Here is a 17,715-nt window from a genome sequence, read left to right as displayed (position 1 = left end):
AGTTTGAGGCTTCCCCAGCTTAGAAGTGGGGACTGATGTCCCCGATGGTTGGGGGGTTGCTGCTCCTGAGGCAGGTAGTGCAGGAGCAGCAGGGAGTGAAGTGCCCCCCACCATCAAGGGGGCAGGTGTAGCATTCCGGCTCTGAGAGGTGGCAGTCTGAGGGAGAGCTAATGGGGCCATAACAGTAGTAGTAAGAGGCAGGCATTCGAACAGGATGGAGGCGTTCGAACTTCTGCCTGGCCTCAGTGTATGTCAGGCGGTCCAGGGTCTTATACTCCATGATTTTGCGCTCTTTCTGGTAGATCCTGCAGTCCGGCGAGCAAGGTGAGTGGTGCTCTCCGCAGTTTACACAGATGGGAGGCGGAGCACATGGAGTATCGGGATGTGATGGGCGTCCACAATCTCGACATGTGAGGCCGGAAGTACAGCGGGAAGACATATGCCCGAACTTCCAGCACTTAAAGCACCGCATCGGGGGAGGGATATATGGCTTGACGTCACAACGATAGACCATCACCTTGACCTTCTCAGGTAAAGTATCACCCTCGAAGGCCAAGATGAAGGCACCGGTGGCAACCTGCTTATCCCTTGGACCACGATGTACGCGCCGGACGAAGTGAACACCTCGCCGCTCTAAATTGGCGCGAAGCTCGTCATCGGACTGCAATAGAAGGTCCCGATGGAATATTATGCCCTGGACCATATTAAGACTCTTATGGGGCGTGATTGTAACCGGAACATCCCCGAGCTTGTTACAATCGAGTAACCGGCGGGACTGGGCGGAGGACGCCGATTTGATCAAAACCGAGCCCGAGCGCATTTTGGACAAGCCCTCCACCTCCCCGAACTTGTCCTCTAAGTGCTCGACGAAGAACTGAGGCTTCATGGATGTAAAGGATTCACCATCAGCTCTCGTACACACCAGGTAGCGGGGCGAGTATGGTTCGCTGGCATCCTTAGTCTTTCGTTCCTCCCATGGTGTAGCCAGGGAGGGGAACGATTTGGGGTCATATGTAGTTGCGTTGTATTGAGCCCTGGAACGCTTAGAGACTGCTGGCGGCTGGCCACCAGCAAGAGATGATGTACCACGCTTCATTGCGGGTCATCCGCCCTGATGCCACCTACTCCGACCAAGGGCCCTCCCCACGGGCGCCACCCAGCCTCAGCAACGACCACCTGGCAGGATGGCCATTGCCGGGAGTCCCAATGCCCCAAGGAGATAGGCATCTACTCCTTGGCATACGTGGGGAGTTAACGGCGCTGGCATCAGCAGAGCGATCCCTGTGTAGTCAGGGGGCTACAACCAACAGGGTACATGGCGGCCCCACCACAACGGACTGGCTACCGTGCTGGATTTCAGGTGATGTAGTCCAATATCGTCATTGGCGCATAAAGCGGCACAGCATAGCAGACTGCAAGAAACCGCACCCAAGAACAAATCCACGCCCAAGAGATGGTAGGTGAGCGGGACTGCTAAGCGATGACGACAAACCTGGCTAGAGATGGTAATGCTTGATGGACACATCGCTCCTTGTAAGGCGCCCTTCCCCAATCGGCTCGCTCTTCGGAAAATTTAGAAGGATGGAGGTCAAACCCGTTAGGGGACCATCTCACAAGGCCAAAACGTTTGAGACTCCTTTTAGTCGCCTCTTACGACAGGCAGGAATACCGTGGGCCTATTCTTACCCCCGAACCCACAGGGGGGACCCTGCACTATAGCTCAGGTCAGGCATTTTGGCGGGTGGCTGTTGGAACGCTGTTGCCAGACTGAATGACATGCACTTTATAGGCCCATCCGCGCACCTCTGTTGTAATATTTCTGATTTTCTCAAAATCACAATATTTAAGTTTTCGAATTATTGATTTATGCTATGTCAGTCATAACATTAGATTTTAAATTTTTGTCATTCAATTCTTTATTTGCAGCCTGCAGTGTGTAAAATTATTGTAGACAACATTAGGTGCTATATACTTGTATGGAGTGTAAATGTACGGAGATCACTGACAAAAACGCATATCAATGTGAAAAATATAAGTACTGGAAATTCAAACAAATTACCAGACTAGCAAAAATGCATAATTGGTCGATATGACTCAGTCTAAATGCACTGATATTAGCTATGAGATATCTGAAGTCTAGATCTTCAGTAAAACCAGATTACTACACAACTGATTGCTTTAAATACCTGTCTTGTCTCCCAAATCATTGCGCCGTAGTGTGCTCATCAGCCCCTCTTCGAATCCAATCTGATACATGTTCTGATTGTGAATGAATACGTAACACTAGCAAAACAATTTGTTTGCGATACAATATTTTATTAAATCACTACTTACGAAATGTTGATGTTATGGCTGCACAGTAAACGAGAGAAATGACGCAGATGGCCCATTTCAGTTGTCTTCGCTAGTCTCTCTTCCTCCTCATCGCATTTTTCTTCTTCGTCTCCTTCTACGCTACTCTCATCGTCTTTGGTCGTTCAATCATCATTGCAGTTGACGATTATAGGCTCGATTACGGTCTTTCCTTTCTCAAAGTCTTCTTTCTGTACGGTTTCTGCATGCCTAACACATTTCTACCATTCTTCGACTATGGCGTTTTACGAGGCCCCGTGAGGTAATCGCTCAACATCTGTGATTTTAAACTTGTTGTTTCTTGCCACTTCTCTCTTGATTCGGACCCACATGAGCTCAGTCGGATTGTACCGACATTGATAAGACGGTAAGCGTACTCCTTAGTGCCCATCTCATTTGCCACTATATCTGGCTCATAAACGAACATTATGCAACATCTCGTCTCTTGTGTCTCTACATGTAAAGGTAATATTGTTCACGGTTAACGAGACGGCTATGCCAGCCTTCTATGTCTTCGCTTTTGCAGCTCGGTTCGTGACTACCGAATGATGCTTAGCGTTGTCCACAATGGTAATGGAAGCTTCTTCCAAAAAAATTAAAAAAACTGGTCTAAAACCAATTTTTAAAATTATTTTTATTTGCGAATGAAAATCTTCAGATTTTTGTTTTCGTACTAATTTACTTTCTTTAAGAAAACCTGCTTTCGCTGCCCCCCCCCCCCCCCCCCCCATGCGCAACTGTCAGCCTGGCCACTTTCCCAACAGATGCCTGAAGGCTCCTCATTTTGGCGTGACTGGTTCTGAATTAGACAAGTTTCATCCGAACAGTAAATAAGTCGCATTTCACCTGATGTAGCATCGATTTCGTCGTCCGCAAAAATTTATTTCTGGGGGCCAATATGTCGTTGCGTGTAAGTAAAAATTATCTACCGTCATTCTAATGCTTGTACCTGACGCTGATAGTTTAATATGCGTCTCGCAGATCTAGCATATCCCATAAGAGTTACTTTTTCAGTTATAGTTTTCCTAAATTTTTCTGATTTTGGGTACTCGCCATTGTAAAATTCAGAGACTGTCCACCTGAGAACGTCTTTCGGAAGCCATTTAGTCCCGTTAAAGAGCTACGTTGTTCAATATTTTTCTGTGGAAATGCGGACGTTGCGAAGTTTCTCTCACGAAACGCCCTGGATATTTCTTAAACCATTTCCACAAGCTGCGGCACATATAGCCTGTACGGTAGCAAGGTATTTTCTGACAATTTTTGTTTCTTTCAGTAACATTTCTTGTATCATCGCCATTGATTCTGTCTACCTTCCGTAAACCTCTCTTAACGATTGCATGTAGATCGTTGACTACCAGATAATCTAATTTTTTATGGACACTGCGGAATATGGATTTGCTTTGTCGCCCCGACTCAGTTGCCTTCTTTAGTCGCACTCTTCCTGCTGTCAAAGTGCGTCTTGTTTGAGTTGTTTGTAACCCCAAACCACAAGGGACAGGTCTCTCTCTCTCTATATATATATATATTTATCACTTTCCAATCTCAACTTAAATAAGTACTTCTGCTCAGTAAATAAATTCCACAAATAACACCACCAAATTCACTTTTTTACTTTGAGTCAAACTGCCAGAACCAGTGCCACAATAAAAACTGGAAAACAACGCTACTGATCCTCCGCCGGACCTCAAACTGGGCAACCGCAGACCCTCAGCACCGCCACTTTGTACACTCCTGGAAATGGAAAAAAGAACACATTGACACCGGTGTGTCAGAACCACCATACTTGCTCCGGACACTGCGAGAGGGCTATACAAGCAATGATCACACGCACGGCACAGCGGACACACCAGGAACCGCGGTGTTGGCCGTCGAATGGCGCTAGCTGCGCAGCATTTGTGCACCGCCGCCGTCAGTGTCAGCCAGTTTGCCGTGGCATACGGAGCTCCATCGCAGTCTTTAACACTGGTAGCATGCCGCGACAGCGTGGACGTGAACCGTATGTGCAGTTAACGGACTTTGAGCGAGGGCGTATAGTGGGCATGCGGGAGGCCGGGTGGACGTACCGCCGAATTGCTCAACACGTGGGGCGTGAGGTCTCCACAGTACATCGATGTTGTCGCCAGTGGTCGGCGGTAGGTGTACGTGCCCGTCGACCTGGGACCGGACCGCAGCGACGCACGGATGCGTGCCAAGACCGTAGGATCCTACGCAGTGCCGTAGGGGACCGCACCGCCACTTCCGAGCAAATTAGGGACACTGTTGCTCCTGGGGTATCGACGAGGACCATTCGCGACCGTCTCCATGAAGCTGGGCTACGGTCCCGCACACCGTTAGGCCGTCTTCCGCTCACGCCCCAACATCGTGCAGCCCGCCTCCAGTGGTGTCGCGACAGGCGTGAATGGAGGGACGAATGGAGCCGTGTCGTCTTCAGCGATGAGAGTCGCTTCTGCCTTGGTGCCAATGATGGTCGTATGCGTGTTTGGCGCCGTGCAGGTGAGCGCCACAATCAGGACTGCATACGACCGAGGCACACAGGGCCAACACCCGGCATCATGGTGTGGGGAGCGATCTCCTACACTGGCCGTACACCTCTGGTGATCGTCGAGGGGACACTGAATAGTGCACGGTACTTCCAAACCGTCATCGAACCCATCGTTCTACCATTCCTAGACCGGCAAGGGAACTTGCTGTTCCAACAGGACAATGCACGTCCGCATGTATCCCGTGCCACCCAACGTGCTCTAGAAGGTGTAAGTCAACTACCCTGGCCAGCAAGATCTCCGGATCTGTCCCCCATTGAGCATATTTGGGACTGGATGAAGCGTCGTCTCACGCGGTCTGCACGTCCAGCACGAACGCTGGTCCAACTGAGGCGCCAGGTGGAAATGGCGTGGCAAGCCGTTCCACAGGACTACTTCCAGCATCTCTACGATCGTCTCCATCTGAGAATAGCAGCCTGCATTGCTGCGAAAGGTGGATATACACTGTACTAGTGCCGACATTGCGCATGCTCTGTTGCCTGTGTCTACGTGCCTGTGGTTCTGTCTGTGTTATCATGTGATGTATCTGACCCCAGGAATGTGTCAATAAAGTTTCCCCTTCCTGGGACAATGAATTCACGGTGTTCTTATTTCAATTTCCAGGAGTGTAGTATCAGAGAGAGAGCGCAGGAGCGGCATCGGCACGCTAGCGGCCAGTCGCCAGTACGCCTGGCCAGACCCACAGATCCCGAAGGCTGTGGGACAGCAAATAGCAGTTCAACGTACAATGGTTACAATTATTAAGTGAAGTGGCTCTGAGCAGAATATCTGATGTGGAAGCGTACAGGCGACTGAACTTCGGACTTAGTAATGCACGTACGCCAAAATGTCGGTTATGAGAAAACGATGTGATAAAGAGGAAATAGCGTCGTGGGTGCTTCAGATAAAGTGGTAAGATCGTAGGTGTCCGCAACATACAAATGCAAATTACCTAGTGCGTAGCAATGGTTTTGTTGCTGAAGACACAAGAAAATTTGGTGTATTCTCCAAATGTGTTTCATGTGAAATAAATAAGGTGGCAGAAAGAACTCCTTACCACCGAAAGCAGTTGCTGTTACGAGATGACTTGCTCACACTCAGCAACTGTACAGCCTGGACACACTGTCAAATAGCGTTAGACAATAGCAATGGCCAAATGGTGATAACACAGTTTAGAACAATTTATAATAATTTAAGTACAGAGTCCTTACAAATACTAAACTATAATCTCAAGACTCTGCGTGGCAGTAGTATGTCCGCTGACTTGCCTTTAGCTCTGGTACAGTCCTGGATCCAGAGGCGACAACTAACGATCATTTGTAGAGTGCCGAGTTGGGTTGTTCTTTAAGGTGGCTGTAGACATGATCTACAGCTACATCATTACTCTGAAATTCACATTTAACTGCTTGGCAGAGGGTTCATCGAACCAAAATCATACTATCTCTCTACCATTCCACTCCCGAACAGCTCGCGGGAAAAACGAACGCTTAAACCTTTCTGTTCGAGCCCTGATTTCTCTTATTTTATTTTGATGATCATTCCTACCTATGTAGGTTGGGCTCAACAAAATATTTTTCATTCGGAAGAGAAAGTTGGTGACTGAAATTTCGTAAATAGATCTCGCCGCGACGAAAGACGTCTTTGCTTTAATGACAACCACCCCAACTCGCGTATCATATCTGCCACACTGTCTCCCCTATTACGTGATAATACAAAACGAGCTGCCCGTTTTTGCACCCTTTCGATGTCCTCCGTCAATCCGACCTGGTAAGGATCCCACACCGCGCAGCAATATTCTAACAGAGGACGAACGAGTGTAGCGTAAGTCGTCTCGTTAGTGGACTTATTGCATCTTCTAAGTATCCTGCCAATGAAACGCAACCTTTGGCTCGGCTTCCCCACAACATTATCTATGTGGTTTTTCCAACTGAAGTTGTTCGTAAGTTTTACACCCAAGTACTCAGTTGAATTGGCAGCCTTGAGTATTGTACTATTTATCGAGTAATCGAATTCCAACGGATTTCTTTTGGAACTCATGTGGATCACCTCACACTTTTCGTTATTTAGCGTCAACTGCCACCTGCCGCACCATACAGCAATCTTTTCTAAATCGCTTTACAACTGATACTGGTCTTGGATGACCTTACTAGACAGTAAATTACAGCATCATCTGCGAACAACCTAAGAGAACTGCTCAGATTGTCACCCAGGTCATTTATATAGATCAGGAACAGCAGAGGTCCCAGGATGCGTCCCTGGGGAACACCTGATTTCACTTCAGTTTTACTCGATGATTTGCCACCTATTACTACGAACTGCGACCTTCCTGACAGGAAATCACGAAATCCAGTCGCACAACTGAGACGATACCCTATAGGCCCGCTGTCTTGAGGTACTATTGACACGCGCGGAATTTATTGATATTGCGATAGTGACTGAGCGGAGCTGTGCATCTGCTTACATCCACATTTGGCGGACAGATGCCCGCTTGGAATCTGTTTGTGTCACATGAGGCAAATGCATGAAGTATTCCTTATTTGTGCACCATCTGTTGTAGTACAGCATCAAGCCATTTGTACCTGAGCACTAAGCAGCTCAGACATTTTCTCTGTATGGCTGCGTTCAATATCTACCAGAGGACACAATACAAAATTATTGACAATACTAGCCTTTTCCCCGCCTCTGCACGTGCGTATGTGTTCGACATACATACAGAACACACCTCCTCCTCCTCCCCCTCTCTGAATCCACCTCTTCCTCATTCTGTCCATCGACATCATCCGTCCACCTCTATCCATCTCCACCTCCCCACTCTGTCTCTTCATTTTTTCCTTCCCTTATATGCTTCCCACTCTCTGACCGTACCTCCCTCACCCCTCCCTCTCACCATATCCTCTCTCTATTTCCATCTTCACCTCCGCTATCTTCCTGTTTCACCTGCCCACTACACCTGAGCGTCTTCCACCTGCCGCATGCTTCACCCCTCCTGATCCCTCTCTGTCCGTTTTCTCCTTAGGTCTATCTCATGAAATATGTAACGTGTGGAAACCAAAATCGTGGCTAGTTAATGACTGAAAATATTATAGATGGTGAACATTACAACTAGCGCGAGGGCAGATTAAGTATCGATGGAGTAAGCCCGAAAGGTCTTACATAATCAGGGTTCCAAATGAAAGTCGAGGTCCAGAAACACTTGTACTCGAGATTCAGCACAATGAAGGTTCCACTGATGAGATACAAACTGCCGATCTGGATATTTACTGCTTGTACCGGATCAATGGCCGTAGGCATATGGCGTGGTTGTCTTGACTCCTGTAGTCGTGGCTGCCGAAGCTGGAACTTTGTGCCGTAAAAATAATATTGATGAAATTCTCAGTGTTTATGCACATGTCATAGAACAAGCGGTTAGAGCGCTTAGTGCAAAAAGTGAAAATTCGCCACGAAGTGTCAAGGTTGCAAGCTAATTCAAAAATCTCCACAGAGAGTAGTATAAAGAAAGTGTACAGATTCTCCGAGCTAAAAAATCGTGGAAAAAAAATACGACTTTCCACAGAAATGGTGACACATGGAGGATAGGTTTCTTGTTTCCAGTATTAACCAACCAATAAGAGGCAATATTTGCTCCCCTTTTACACTAAACTCTAACTGTGTAGCTGAGTGGTTAGTGTGGCCATCTACCATGTGGAGGATGCAGGTTCGATTCCCAGTACTACCAGGGATTTTTTCTAGGTGTACGCACTGTAACGGAGTGCGCTCGGTCCTGTGATGCCGTCTGGCTAGTTACTTGACCGAATAGTAGCGGCTCCAGGTCACGAAAACTTACAATGGGCTGGACAGCGGCATGCTGATCTCACACACCTACATACCGCATCCAGTAGTGTCGTTGGTGGAGGATACCGCGGTATTCAGTCTGAACTGATGGATGGACACCGAACGTTACAGACAGCTCTAGAAAGTACTGAAGAGGTTCATTCGAAAAGCGGCACGCCATCTGGCAGAGCCCCTTTCACTCAATACGAAAATTACGTTCTACTGAGAGGATAATGAGTACACAGAATATTATAATAATGGCTTAAAAAGCGAAATGGATTGCAGCGACTATGTACTGATCACTAACTTCATATCTTAACTACATTTAATATAGGGACAGAAATGGATCTGCGACAGGCAAGGTAGTTTCCAATGTAACGAAGATGTGAACCTGAGTAACCAGCAGATACTGTGGTGTTCACAAGATCAGGTAGCGTAAGGTGTTGACTCCGTGAAAGTTGCTTCGCTGGGCGATTCCCGGGGAACCAGCACTATTGTTCGTTCTCCAGCCTAGCAGCTGAGCAGTGCTGAGGGGAGGAGTTTTTACCAACTGGAGACTGGTGGTCGGCCGTTTTCTGAAGAGCGTCCTCAGCAGACAACAATCTAGCGCTTTCCTGAAGGAACAAGTCATGCTGCAAAATAAGAGCCAAGCCTCAGGTGCAGACACTTGCTGTGTGAAAACACACGACTGGTAAAAAACGCTTGCGACCTGAGGAAGACGGATCATAGGAAGACTATTTGAAAAAAGAGGATGGCTCGAAAAGTCTTTGGAGCTTTAAAGTAACCCATTTTTCTTGGGTCTCATCCTGGTCATTCACGGTGAGCCTTATTACCAACAACGACACCTTAGGACAACCCTTGGCCAGCATTTAGTCAGATCATTGCAATTATCTGCGTCAAGTCCAGCAGTGGTCTGATAGGCGCATGCGTTTCTCAGTTTAAGTCAACAGTTCATTTAGCCAAAAGTGCGCTGCTCATTTTAGAAAGTGAGATGAATTTAAAGAGCACATTCTCGAGAGCTTCAAGTAACTCTGAGAACCAGCAGGTTCACCTGATATGATCCATGCAGTGTAGCTTCCTAGTTTTAACTGAGGTGGTCAGACAAATGCTTTTCATGTTCACCTAAAACCTTTAGTTAATCTTATTATAATATTATGCAATTCTCCACTATAGTATCCACAGCTAGAGCCATGAAGTCTTCGTGTTATTTAGTCCGTTTCTTCACAGTAATTCAGCTTTGGCATCAAAGGTGTGCCTGGCTCTTAATTCCTTTTTTTTTTTTTTTTTTTTTTTTTGCCACGATAACCATTTGAAATACGCGGTGTTTTGCAAATTGAATTCACACAATCAATGCGCAGATATTGAAATTCCATACTAAATTCATTCCTCCGGGCGATCCACTAGCAAGTGTTGTGGAATCTTTGTGGCAGTGTCTCTATAGCGGATATCAAAATCGTCAGGCGGTAGATTCGCAGAAGAAATAATGTCGTTGAGATAATAACCAGTGAACATGCTAAAATGTTTTGGAGTGAGATGGTAAGTTTCTGGAGATTCTCCAATTACATAAACACTACGCAAGCCACTGCACAGTGCATGGCGGAAGGTATTTCGTACCAATAAGATAAATTTTCTTTACTATTCGATTGGCGTATTGAGCGAGAGAAAAATCGCTGTCTGTGTGTCTTTGTACAAGTCCTGACTTTCTCGTTATCCCTACCCGAGATATTCGTTGGTGGCAGTTTCATGGTCGTGCAGTCATCTTCGAATACAGTTCTCTAAATTTACCCTTCAGAGTTAGAGAGAATTACGTCATCTTTCTCGCTTGAACTGCCATTATATTCTTAGGGCTTTTCTGTTACTCCTCCGTACAGTCTATTTGACGTCTGTTATCTGATTCCTGCCAATGGCAATAAACTTAACTACCTGGGATGCAAAACCCTATTGTTTAGTTCAGCAAGAATGTGGAAGATATTGTGCTTAATAAATTACAGGTGATTATATTGAAAACCAACACAGCAGGAGCAGGAGTCTCAAGAGCGATAGACGAGAGGCAACAGAAACAAAATGCTGCAGTCTCATGGAATGGTTCAAGTTTTTAGCGTAATTTATATCGAAGCGAATAATTTTTACACTTTCAGAGTCTCAAGACGTCAATCAAATTCGAAACGTCATGAGGCAATATATATCTATGACTAGGGTCCTCACTCTCGAAAAACATTTCGTTACTCTACGATAGTTTACATTTTCATTTTACTCTATTGCTGTCACGTGGATAACCAGCTAGCAAAGTGAAACTCTTCGTTTCGCACATTCTGTCAAAAGCCAAGGATAGCTATACCTTCTCGATACTCAGCTCGTGCTCAATTAACGACCACATATCCGAGTGTTTCCAAAAGAAGAAGTATGTCTGTTGCATGGAATCTCAGATCAAGAACAATTTTTTATGGCGTAAATATGTGATATGCTCGAAATGCCACGTGTTCGTAATGTTTAATACTGTACACATACATGCGAGGGGTAGAAGTTAAGGACTGAAAATAAATTAGACGGTATGGTCAAGTGCTACATCAAGAAAATTACAAGACCACGAAAAGAATATGTTTCTTTTCTTAGGGAATTACTTACGTTACGAAAGTGCTCAGCGACTGTGTCCATTTCAGTAGTTAAGGGTACAGCAATCAGTCGCAACGATGTTTTTAGCATATACAGATTTCGGTCGATGTGAGGCCACCTCCAGTGCAGTAAATTTAATTTAAAACTATGTGAACTCAACCTCTAACATCAATAGTCCAATTGTAACTATGTGCACATACAAGTGTTTTTAATTTAACGTAGTTATTTATGAGTCGGATTAAAACACAAGAACAATTGCATAATATGGAATAATCGTCTTTCAATATCACTTGAGGTAACAATGGATATAAAATATTGGATCTGATGTTAAATTACAACATTGGGTAAATTTTAGCAACTTATAACCGGTATGTACCACTAAATTAAATTTTGAAGAACAGAAACGACATTCAAGGAGAGATTTAGCCAGCGAAAACACGCCCTCATTTCGTAACAAATTTAAATACACGACACTGATAGGACATTACATTTTGTATGGGTGCGTCATATGGAGAAACTAGGCAGATGTAAGTGTAATTAAATATATAGTCTGCAATTTGAGCAGCTGTTACAATAGTGCTTCAGATATATGGGAGTGAAACTATATAAATTACCGCTGACAGCAATAGACTAAAGGTGAAAATGTTCTAAGCTATATCTACAGAATTTGCCAACAACGAAAGTTTGTATAAGATAGAATATTTATACGATACTGTCTATTAAATGTATGTTTTCGTTTGTGCTCCAGATCAAGTGTTCGACACAAAAATTTTAATTGTAAACCGGGCGATGTTCTATCAACAGTTACCAACGACTTATAAAGGTTATTCTAAAGTTATCATCAGCGTTGATATAAAATTTGTCTTTGAAGTCCAACTGTACGTTTTATGTCATCTACGGTAATATTTTTTGCTATTATGCATTAGTAATAAAATGTGCTCATGCAGGCTTGGCAGTTCAAAACATAAATGAAGAAATATCCTTTCTGTGGGCCGTAGGTTTTGACAGAGAATTTTGTGTTAGAGAAAACGTGAAATTCTGTTGCTCTTCCTGAGAGTTAACGTCAGCACACTATCGCAAATGCTATGTCAATATAAATAGTAAGGATGCAACCGATGGATTGTCAGTAACTACACAGTGTAATAATAATAATAATAAGAAGGAGAAAAGAGCTGCACTTCTCTCTGTACCTGTGGCGTTAAACTAACGAGGATATACTAAACATAGATATTCCGGGCTGTGTGTCATATTTGAGGTAAAGCAAGTAATTTAAACGATTTGTTAGATGGGTACGATAGCAGGCACGGTGCTCAGGAAAATCGTAGAATGGGTAACACTGCTCAGACTTACCTGCGCCGAGTGAGGCGGTCGGGCTGAGTCCGTGAGGTGGGCGGCAGAAGACGCGACGCCTGCAGTCGCGGTGGTCACAGCTTACGTCACGCCACGCCACGCCACGCGACTCCGCACGCTTCCCCGACGCGCCCCTGCACGCTAACCGCACACGCAACCAGCCACGCCGGCGTCTGGCAGCCGACTGACGGCGGAGCCGCGTGGGGCCGACAGGCTGCGGCCATCCGAACTGCGCGCGCTCCCACTGTGCCGGCGCTGCCAACCCCTCGCGAGCAAAATACACTGCCGCTCGCGGTACGGAAGCTGGGCCGCCGGTGTAATAACGCATTGTTTGAGGTACACACCTGTCTGGTTACGTGACAAGTCTGTAACCTGTCAACAAGAAATTTTTTTCAGGCTGGTGTTTCCTCACAGAATACTGTTACTGCAGTCCCAAAAACAATGTATGTACGCTCCTGATAATGGCAATATCGGTTGCGCTACATATTTCACAATACCTTCGTGGCATCATTCATTACTTCGGATTACTACTTCACTGAACTTAGTTCCTGCCCAACACAAATGTGCATCTGATCTTGAGACGAAGTAATTGCATTGTCACTGCTTTGACGCACACAGTAGCAAATGGCAATTATTGGGTAACATCTCCATAATACTGTCATGAAGAGTTGTACAAATTTTCCTCCGATCTCTTCCCCTATGATATTAAAAAGCCTTGTTTGTATCAATTAAAAATTTACTTATATCACCGAGTTCTCTTTAAATGTGCTTAGAGGCTCTCGTAGCACACAGGCAGCATACTTTGATTTTGAGTAGTCTACTGATTTAACCTCGGAATAGAGAATTATCATATGAAACACTGAATCTACCAGAGTTTCGAAATTTTTTAATTTCATAATTAAGTATGGAACGATATCCAGTCTTTAGGTAAGTTGGCGGAATGACAAAGATGTATTATTCAATACATGATTTTAGCAAAATACTTGAGAATTATGAAAATGCAATATGGATTCTTTAACCTGAAACTCACGTAGTGGCCTTTTTTTTCAATAATTACGGTTTAGCACGTATAGTTGTCGTTGAAAACTCATGTAATAATTTCTGCCAGATACGAATTAAAATCTGTGATAATGAATGTGGCATAACATAAACTTTATTATCTTGTGCAGTATGTGTGATTACCGTTGCAGCGTTTGGCTGCAGGCAGATGTGATTAAGCTTAGTATGAGAATGCATAGCATTCCACAAATTTCGTTTCACATATCTCCTGAACGAAAGAGACCTTTGATGCCAAGTAACGGCCTTATTTCGTGATTTCTAATGAATTCCACAGATGCTCTCGAGACTACTAATGAAGAATCCACAGCTTTAACCATGTACTACTAAACTACATCGAAAACTCAGTTCCAAGTAATTAATGATGGCGATTACATCTGTAGAATCAGTATCCTCGACTGTTCATTCAATTTATTAAATATTTTCTAATAACTTTTTCAGAATTACATGGGGCACTAGGATGGAACCAGTAATCTCAGTTTACCCTAAAGGCATTCGCGAAAATAACGCCGCCTTCCTTACAGTGGTTCCTATTTAAGTCACGTGATCATTTTAGCCTGATTTGCATATGGTCTATAGCGTCATATTACGATCCAGCTGTCAGTTACTTCTGTCTTCTTTAGCAGATAAGCACTCATAAAAAAGGAACAGTGCTCTATAATTCATCACAACAGCTTCTTTTGAGAGGTTTCATTACCACACGCATCTCCGAATATAATCCAAACAAATTCAAGTCTTCCTCTTGCCTTGCGTACTGCTCTCGATATTTGTCTAATATGACACACTTTATAAGTGCACAGTAAATGTTGTTTAATGTTATCCTGTTCTTTTTTTCATATGGGCATTATAGTCTACAGTTTCACACTTAAATAAACATATGTCGCTCAGTGGATGAGAGTCAGACTATAAATGGAAACTTCGAGGTTAAGTCTCTATTAGATGACACGATTTTCACTGTTTTCACTTCTTTCACTTCCGTAAATGGCTAGTTAAAGTGAAAAACGCCAAGTCACGTCGTGATTTAGAAACCAGGTTAAAATGTAACTTTCCCTGGCTAGGTCTGTCAGTTCAAACGTTCAAGGAAGACAAGTTTCCCTTTGAGTAGCTTTTATTGCTATGTGCCTAAGAGTGACACCAGAAAAGTCAAATTATTCGTCCGTCCTGAAAATAGTACATATTTCTCTCCATTTCCTCAGCAATAGAATGAGTGCGGTAGATACCAAGGAAAGCTTACAGCCCTTCGTATTATAGAGATACTCCGATATGTCGATATGTATTACCAGGATTCGAGATCGTAGTTTTATTGTGCGTCCGTTATATGCTATCGAATGCTATAGATTCTACACATCGACAGAAATTCACGAACTGGACAGCTGTAGAAACGCAGTACGAGGACAAACAATTTGTTCTCCCAATAGCAGAGAACATTCCGTCAGTGTACTTACAAGCAATAGATTTTCTAAGCTTAAAATTATTTGCTTTACTCTAATATCGCACTTTCATTGCGTTTCGATGAGAAGTGACATCACCAGTCCATCTTGGATAAAAACCATCACTCGATACCATTAAAATACTGTCTAGGTAGCATTTGTGAAAGAAATGTTGTAAAAGGTGCAAGCTTAAAAAAATTGTAAAAAATAAGTTTTTTCTTGTTTTGTAGAGTACCTTTCTTTTTTTATCTTCGTATTGATCAGTTGGGAACGTCAATCGCTCTCCTTACTTTGTCTCCAATTTATTTAGCACTCTTTCATCTTCCCACCATGTTGTCTTTTCCTTTCATCTGTCCATGTTGTTTCTGACTTTGTGTATTTACTAATGGGACAGTATTCTAAATTTTGTATTTTAAAGAGGTTTTTATGCATTACTTCCTGTTCTGTGACGCTTGTGGTTTCTAGTTCTTTTCTTTTATATGTAATATATGGTACTTTTTTCAGAAATACAGTAAGATTGCTTCTTCACACTAATACCGTTTATTTGATATCACATATGATTCACCCTCGATTTCGATTTGTCATTACTTCTCATATTTTCTGTATAATTTGGCTCCACATTGCTGCTTGTTTTTGAACCATCTATAGTCTGCACTGCATCCTTTATTTTTCTATTAGTTCGCCTTTCACGTAGGCCTGCTCTATTCCATCTGTTCATAATCTTTTATCATTAATCTTCTACGATTCCATGTGACGATTATAAAGAGTTTCAAAGTCCTTGCATCAGAGGTGATAAGTCACGTCAAGGGGAACAACTTTTGTTAGCGATAAAATGTTTGCTGACGCTTCCCCGACAACACTACGCGTCTTTTATAATTGGTTGTGCCCTGGAGGGGCAGCAGGGTTAGGCACTCTGCAGTGTCTGTATGCAATTTGTGTTGCCTACAATCCAGTCATGGGGACTGCTTGCAGATCTTTAGGGCAAGCAAAATTAAAAGTTCTAATTCGCTTCTAAAATATCTTCCGTCGCATTGCGACACTCATTCTTATAATTATATTGCTGAAAAACACACTGGAAATTTACTGCGGTAAGCAGCGTGCAGATACAACGTGCCCCTCAGTAGAACCTGCTAGTGTTGACATCTACATCTACATCTATACTCCGCAAGCCACCCAACGGTGTGTGGCGGAGGGCATTTCTAGAGGAAATTTGTGTTTGTTTAACCCTTATCACTGACCTATACATATCAGTATAATGATACACCTGCTGGGTAAGGTAGTAGGGATCGAATGCCACTGTTAAGGGGCTGCCAACATTTTCATGTTGCCCTTGTGTCATACTGTTTTTAGCTATCACATGGAAAAATATTTTTCAAACATTACGTAAAGAGTACTTTTAACTATAGACTGTGGTGTTTTTTATCATAACGTATTCTAACGATGGCATTTGGTAGTATAGCGGATGTTCACAAATAGAAGTTCAACTCCAGATTAAAGCGAATATTTTTTTCTGATTGTTACTGATTTCCGATTGCCAGAACGTCGGGAATGCGTAGAAGATTTTATAGTTAACGTGAATAGTGCACGCTTCCCGCGCGAAGAAGCAATGTCAGTGGGCGCGCGTTTACGTTGGCAGCCATGGTCCCCGTGATTGGACGCTAGGGTGATATACGGCGCCGGTGGTGGCGGTGGAGGGGCGAGGGTGCTCGGGAACAGGGAAGTGGCGGAAGCGGGCTGCAAGGGGCGCAGGGAGGGAGGGAGGGAGGAGAGCCGAGGTCGGCGGCGGCGGAGGTGGAATATAATTGGAAAGAGCGAGAGAGAGGCGCGGCGCGGCGGGCTTTTGATTGAAGCCACACTTGCTAATTAGTCCGGCGCTGAGGGCGGCCCGGGACACACTTGCCTGCCCTGCTGGCAGCGACCCGCGCCTCCGCGCCTCCGCTCCTCCAGCGTCTCCTCCCCACAACCTTCTTCCCCTCTACCCTTCTCCTCAAGCCTGCGCTCCTTCCCCCCCCCCCCCCCCCCCCCCCCGTCTCTCTCCTTCCTTCTCTCTCTCGCCATCCACACCTCCCGTCGCCCGCGCGCTGCCGGACGATGCGCCGTTATAACACATGACACCGCGAAGATGGCGCTCCGGCGCCGGCATCAGCTGACACCCCACTCGCGCTAATGATTTCTGCAGTCGCCGCGGGGTAGGTGGGAGGGAAATGGGGTGGGAGGGGCAGTGACAGGCGCCGCGGCGAGAGCGCCGCACTGCCGGACAGGGCAGCCTCGCGTAATGGGATACGTGCCGCCCGCGTGCCTCGGCCGCTAATGACATCGGCGCGGTGACGTCACTAATTAATGCACGGCTCGCGCCAGCCCCACGTCGCCTCCGAAGACTGCGCGGGGACGCACGCACTACCGCGCCGCCGCGTGTCTGACCTCTAGGCGGCCGCGTCCAGCCACTTGTCGATGACGTACCGCGTCACTGACGTCCATCGCTTGTCTTCCTGAGGCGTAATCACAGGTCGCGCAAAGTACTTCGCAAAAATGTTAAAGCGCGTACGCAGTGTCCCAAGGAAGGCCTTAGAATGGTAGACACCCGA

The 17,715-nt window shown here is 45.1% G+C and overlaps 1 protein-coding gene across 2 annotated transcripts in view; it reads right to left on the bottom strand.

The window, feature by feature from the left end:
* The window catches only part of LOC126281633 (LIM domain only protein 3-like), a 1,631,617-nt gene extending 1,618,797 nt beyond the window's left edge, over positions 1 to 12,820 (bottom strand). For both annotated transcript variants that reach the window (XM_049980762.1, XM_049980763.1), the window contains exon 1: positions 12,645 to 12,820. The gene's annotated coding sequence lies outside the window, so the exon portion shown is untranslated. The remainder of the gene's footprint in view (positions 1 to 12,644) is intronic.
* Between the last annotated feature and the right edge of the window lie 4,895 nt (positions 12,821 to 17,715).

This window comes from Schistocerca gregaria, chromosome 7, assembly GCF_023897955.1.
Source record: "Schistocerca gregaria isolate iqSchGreg1 chromosome 7, iqSchGreg1.2, whole genome shotgun sequence".
NCBI lineage: Eukaryota > Metazoa > Arthropoda > Insecta > Orthoptera > Acrididae > Schistocerca > Schistocerca gregaria.
Note: the sequence above shows the minus strand (reverse complement) of the source record. Positions and strands in the feature narration are given on the sequence as shown.